This window comes from Mus pahari, chromosome 17 (genome assembly GCF_900095145.1).
Source record: "Mus pahari chromosome 17, PAHARI_EIJ_v1.1, whole genome shotgun sequence".
In the NCBI taxonomy this organism is placed as follows: Eukaryota; Metazoa; Chordata; class Mammalia; order Rodentia; family Muridae; genus Mus; species Mus pahari.
This window is the reverse complement of record NC_034606.1, coordinates 56,436,955-56,444,058: the sequence shown is the minus strand read 5'-3', so window position 1 is coordinate 56,444,058 and position 7,104 is coordinate 56,436,955. Positions and strand designations below refer to the sequence as shown.

Here is a 7,104-nt window from a genome sequence, read left to right as displayed (position 1 = left end):
TTTTTTAAAGACAAAACAAATACATTAACACACATCCAAATGCCACAGCAAGCACTCATTGGGTTTTGTAAAAGAGAAAACTGTACTGTGGTGTCAAATGAAAACCAAAACCACTTTAAGAACAACCGCTGCTTATGGTGACATGGATACATGGACAACTAAGAAGCCACTGNATGTTTTCAGTNNTGTGGATATGCANGAGCAAGGTGAAGTAATGGAANGTGGNGTGGCCACAGTCACACTTTCAGACCCTTTNCCCCACTCTATGTGCTCTTGTTCTGCCCTGTTGATTTAGTCAGCAGGTAAATGTACAAAGAACTTAATATCAAAGAACACTTCCAAAGGTCAAAAATAGATTCAAGGTCATGGCTAAAGTTACTCCAGAGTTTGGGGGAGGGAGGCTTTCAAAAGTCACATTTCACAAAATGCCAGGCACTAAATCTAGTCACATGTGCTGTGGTAGAAAAAGAAACACTGATCTTAATAGAGGCTGGTCTTCTTCATGATGCACAGGAACTCTTGCTCATTGACCTCACCATTCCCATCTTGATCAGCTTCATCAATCATTTCCTGCAGTTCCCCATCTGTCAGGTTCTCACCCAGCTCCTTGGCCACACGCTTAAGATTCTTGAATGACATTTTCCCAGTCTCATCATCATCGAACAACTTGAAAGCTTTCAGGATTTCTTCTTTAGTGTCTTTCTCAGACATTTTCTGAGTCATTACTGTCAAAAAGTCGTTGAAGTTCATTTTTCCTGTTCCTTATCAAATTCACTTATCATTTTCTTGATTTCTTCTTTCTTGGGCTCAAAGCCCAGGGCCCTCATTGCCACCTTCAGTTCTTTGATGTCTATAGTTCCAGTTCCATCAGCATCCAAGAGATCAAAAGCTTCCCAGATTTCCTGTTTCTGTCCTTTAGTAATTTCAGGCTTAGGACTCCTCCTTTTTCTCTGGGCACTAGATGTCATGGTTGTCTTCTTAAAATTAGAGGCCATCACCCAACGGACTCTGCCACCGGTTGTTAAGGCAATGCCGTACTCCATGTTTGTAGTTTTGAATAGCTGAATTTATAATACAATCTATCTATAAGAAGAGTAACTTGGTAGATTTCAATTCTTTATATTTAGTATTTTTATTCGTGTTTGCAATGTTCACAAATGTATATAATGTATACATCTTTCCTCCTGCAACTGTTGTTGAAATATCCCCAATAAGTCTACCTCTTAACTTTGTATTCTTTTGTTTTGTTTTGGGTTTTTTTGTTTTTTGTTTTGTTTGTTTTTCTAAACTAATTGAGCCTAGTTCATCCTATATCAGTATGGATCCATCCGCAGTGGCGTGAGTGACACTGGTGGCTTAAGTGAAAATGACTCCTGTAGGCTTGTAAGCTTGGATGCTTGGTCTCCAGTTGACAGAACTGTCTAGGAAGGATTTGGAGGCATGGTCTGGTTGGAAGAGGTGTGTCACTGGAGGGTTGGTCTTGAGGTTTTAAACGCTCACCATTTTCAGTGTGCCTCTACTGACTCATGGCTGTGAATCAGAACATGAACTACCCGGTGTTCCTTCACCCTCCCATCACAGACTCTAACCCTCTGAAACCACAAATCAAATGAAACATTTTCTTTTGTAAGTCATGTTTTCCATGGTTATATAAAACTGATAGAAAAGCAACTAAGAAAGTGAGTGACCAAGGGCCATACCCCTGAAGAATGACTCTCTTTTTTCCTAATAGCCATCAAGAATCAATAGCTTTTCAGCTGGGGATGGAGGCTTCATGTGCCCCTATAGTACTGTCCATGATGAAAATTGACTGGCGTGATCTTCCATAGGTCTTGTGTGGATAACCACATGTCCGAGGAGGGTCCTTTGAGGACAAAGCTCTTCAGATTCACTTGTTCTACATGCTTTGAGCAACTGTGAATTCTTCATTAACTGCCACCTACTGAAAAGAGAAAAATCCTCTCTGGGAGATGAGAGCTTCACTAGTTTGTGAATTTAGGGATAAATCAATGTGTTGTTATGTCCATTTAGCACACTAACAGTAGATTTTCCCCTAGGGCTTATGACCTATCCATCCATTGGTTCCAGACCAAGTATACAGAAAAGGCATAGGTTCCCTCCTGTGGAACACTCCTTAAATCAAGCAAAAAGCAATTGGTTGCTCTCATAATATTCATGCCACTCATGTACACGGGCACATCCATCTCACAGGTTTTTGTTTTTATTTTTTTGCCCCAGAAGCCTAACCAAGAGGGAAGACTCTTCCAGATCAGTACAGCTTGGTTTCTCTATGTCCTGTGACCTAAGTGTGTGATGTCTTCAGAAGAAGGGTTTTGCCATCCAGCTCTGGTGGATAGCCAAGGACAATGGAAGTACCCTTATTGTTTGGATGATCTCTGGGACAACTCTGAGGAACAACTCAAAGGGGGTTATCTGACACCTGTGGGGAATTACCTTAAACGTGTGGGATCTGGGAAAGGCATTATTTCTCCATTCAGGGTACGTCTGTTCCAGTCCCAGTTTTAAAAATTGTGTCTTAGTCAGGGTTTCTATTCCTGCACAAACATCAAGATTAAGAAGCAAGTTGGGGAGTAAAGGGTTTATTCAGCTTACAGTTCCACATTGCTGCTCATCACCCAAGGAAGTCAAGACTGGAACTCAAGCAGGTCAGGAAGCAGGAGCTTATGCAGAGGCCATGGAGGGATGTTACTTACTGGCTTGCTTCCCCTGGCTTGCTTAGCTTGCTTTCTTACAGAACCCAAGACTACCAGCCCAGGGATGGCACCACCCACAATGGGCCTTCGCACCCTTGATCACTAATTGAGAAAATGCCTTACAGCTGGATCTCATAGAGGCATTTCCTTAAGGGAGGCTCCTTTCTCTGTGATAACTCCAGCTTGTGTCAAGTTGACACACAAAACTAGCCAGTACAGTGTGATTTTATGAGTGTCTCATTTCGGTTCATACTACTGTGTTAAAACATCAGAAGCAAGTTAGATTTTTTTTAAAAAATTGTTTATTTAATATATATATATATATATATATATATATATATATATATATATATATATAGATATATATATATATCACAATCCATCACTAAAGAAACACTGGGCAGAAACTCATGGCAGGAACCTGGAGGTAGGAACCAAGCAGAAACCATGGAGAGCTGCTGCTTCCTGGCTTCCTCTCCATATCTTGCTCAGCCTGCTCCAGTTCATCTAGAGAACCAAGTATGGTAGATGTTTTTTTAAAAAATAAAAAATTGAAAATATAGAAATTACAGAAGATCTGACCTACTAACTATTAAATTTTATAAGAATGCAGAAATAGAAAAAAAGTAGGCAGTATTGTTGCAAGGAATTTTAACTAACTGAACAAAGACAATGGCTCTAAAGCACGTTTAGACGTCTGTGAGGTCCTGCAGCAACTGAGGAAGTATCATGAGTCAATGAGGAAGAAGTGGCTTATTAAATTTAATTTTGAGGAAATCATAAATTATTACAAGGGTCAGGTCCCTCAAATTAAAGTAAACCTCACAGACACTTTCAGGCAGATGAAGGAATCGTGTGTAAAACAGAAAAGAAAAAAAAAATGCAGAATTGCTTTCTGGGTATACATTTTTAAAGCTCCCTGTAAAGATTACTCCTGTATTTCATTGAATTTAAAAGCTTTATAAAAAATAGACAAAAACTTTTATCTCATGAATCCCTTCGAGCATATTTGCAGATTGCACGGCGGGCAAAGCTTATTATTACCTCCTTGTTTTGCCCTGTTTGCTTTTCATCAACAAACACGTCCTAAGTACTGTGCAGGAACTGAAGACGACATGGCCAACACTATCAATTCAGCCTCCGTGGCTGCAGTGACATGGGGGATGCTTCTGTAGGAACTAGAGGAAACGTGACTTCTGTTGGCCTCGAGTTGTTGAACTTAGAAAGGCTGGATTTAAGAACCCACTTGCTATTCTTACTGGTGTCCTTGGTTAAGAAACTTTCGTGGGTCCTATTTGGGAATTCATCTGCTTTGTCACTGCCTAGGAAGTAAATCAATTGGATGATTAATTGCTATGCAATAATGTGTGCTGGCTAGTTTTATGTCTATACAAGCTTGGATCATTTGGGGGAAAAAAATGCCTCCACTGTCTTGGCTCGGAGGCAAACCTCTGGTACATATTCTTAATCGATACGATTGATCTAGAAGATTGCTGTGTATGAAAAATAAACTCTACCGACAATAGGGTTTTATTTAGGGGTGTGGAGTGTTTGTTCCTGTTACCGTTTGATTTTGTGAGCCTGGACTTTACCACATAATCCTCACTGGCCCCAAATCACTTTATTCCTGCTTTGGCTCCTTGTATGCTAGGACTATGCAGTCATCACCACACCAGTACAGGCATATTTAGAGGTGACAGAAACCTTCTAAACTTTACTGTGGCAGTGGTTGAACATTTGTGTGGATGTACTGAAAACCGCTGATGCTCTAAATTGGATGAACGCGATATGTCCTGGATCGCTTCTGGTGACTGTGATAAGCATCCAGATCCAAAGTAATCTGGGAAGCCTGGGGGGGGGGGATTTACTTGGCATACAGGTTACAGCCCACTACCAAAGGAAGCCAGCACGGGGGCTCAAGGAAGGAACCTGAGTTCAGGAAGTGAAGCAGGGGCTATGGAAAAAAACGCTGCTTACTGGCTTTCTCCCCATGCCTTGTTTGGGCTGCAACAGCCCAGGACCATCTTTCCATGGATGTTCTCACCCCCTTCACTTATCAGCCAATACAACAGCCCCACAGACACGCCCATGGGCCAATCTAATGGAGATAATTCCTCAGCTAAGGTTCCCTCTTACGAGGTGACTATCAGAATGTGGTCTGTGAACTGTATCTCAATAAAACCATTTTTGAAGACAGCATGCATGAGAGAAAAAAATAATATGACACAGCACAAGAGGAAAAAGGACATAACAAAAAATTATTCATGGTGAACTAGCATTGTCACATAAACTAGAATAGTGTTTCACTATTCATCACTAAAACAAGATGTGAAGATAATCAGCTGGAAAGGAAATCTCCTACTTTGACACACAGTCTCAGAGGGTTTTGGTCTGTGGTTGTTGTAATCTCTGATTCTGTGAGCATAGCTACAGAAGAAACTGTAACCTTCATGAAAGAAGGAAAGAGAGAAAGGAAGGGCTGAGTCCCCAATATCCCTTCAAGAGCACACCCCCAGAAACCTCAATTCCTTCTACTAAGTATCCCCCTCCTAATGCTGTGACACTTTGTGTGTGTGTGCACACATAAAATATTTAAAGAGGAAATAAACAAAAGAGAAAGTCAAGGAACACAAATATTTTTACTTACAGGACCCGTGTTTTTCATTAAATATAGTAAAATTATTGTTTGGTTTGTTTTAATTTATTTTATGTATATGAGTACACTGTAGCTGTCTTCAGAAAGAAGAGGGCATTGGAACCCATTACAGAGGGTTGTGAGCCACCATGTGGTTGCTGGGATTTAAACTCAGGACCTCAGGAAGGACAGTCAGTGCTCTTAACTGCTGAGCCATCTCTCCAGCCCGCTGTGACACTTTAAATGCAGTTCCTCATGCTGTGGTGACTCCCAACAGTAAAATTATTTTCATTGCTCCTTCATAACTGTTCCAAACGTGCCACCTAGTAATCGCTAGGTGGAGAGCGTCCTTCCAGACAAGAACCTTTGAGGAACATGTAAGAGCCAAGCCACGATAGATAATTTATCTTTGATACTGTATAATGTGACTTGAGGGCATAAGATACTGTTATTTGTGTGTGTGTGTTCAACTAATTTGTTTCAGCAACTCATTTACCTGCTAACTTTACAGTTAAAAGAAGATACATAGTAGAAAATATATTAAGCCATGTCTTTTTCTTTTTTCTTATCAAGAAAACAACACTATGGTTTTCAAAGAAAAACACAGGTCCTATAAGTGAAAATATTTGTGTTCCTTGACTTTCTCTTTTGTTTATTTCCTCTTTAAAACACACGTAATATATGCATAACCAACTTCATGTCTTGCACTTCCTGTGGTAATCCACAGCTATTTAAAACTTTAATTTCTCATGTCACTCATTCCTAGGGAGGGAGCTGGTTCTGAGTGATACTCAGCTTTGAAAATGTTACTTTCTCCTTACAATCTGAACACGAAAACAAAAGGGGTGATTCAATCGACACGGCCATGAGCATTCGAGAAGCATCTTCGAGCAGCTGATTTACTCTGAATGGAGAAGCACTATAAATATTTCTAATACGTCCTTGAAGTCACAACGGTAGAATTTCCAGGCAGACCTTCCTCACAAAGCGTGATCTCAGCGGTGTAGGCGGAATGTTTTCTAAAATCCTCTTCGCTTTTCAAAGTGAAAACAAATATTATCCACAGAGACACATATTATTTTAGAAATTTATATGCATAGATAAAATAGCACGGATATTATTCCTAGGAACATATTCTAGCAAAGAGAAGAAGGGAAAATATAGGGAAGAGGCGTGGTAATGGGATGGGTGGCTTTCAATTCCCTGTTGTTGTTATATTGGGCATTGAGCATGTGTGCTGTTCTGTGTAGATATTTTTGAACTAAAGGAAAATGTTTTTATTACTATTGCTCTTTGCTTTCTTAATTTATTTTTGAGAATATAACTACCCCATCTCTCTACCCTCCCATTCCTCCTAAAATTAGACCCCATAATCTGTACTTATTTTCCTTCAAATCCATGGCTTCTCTTTTCATTGTCATTACGTGTGTGTGTGTGTGAGTGATTTGTACAGTGTATGTAATGTATATGATGCATATGTATATGCATGTTTGTTTATATGTCTAGACATATACAGCGTTGGCCTTTCTGCTTGGATGAAAAGGTGTCCTGGGACTCTGAAGTCCAGGGACCACACAGCTCTGAGATGGGACAGTGTTCCAGTGGAAGGACATCCTGAGACACAGGAGCCCAGGAACCACATATCTATGAACGGAAGTCTCCTCAGCAGAGGCGGTGCTGCTCCCAGGGGTGAGGCTGGGTATCCGGATCTGAGCTGAGGCGCTCAAGAACCTCAGCCCCCATTTTTCTCTTCCC

At 40.5% G+C, this 7,104-nt stretch overlaps 1 pseudogene; it reads right to left on the bottom strand.

The window, feature by feature from the left end:
• Positions 1-480: 480 nt before the first annotated feature.
• Positions 481-995, bottom strand: LOC110335265 (annotated as a pseudogene).
• Positions 996-7,104: the final 6,109 nt, after the last annotated feature.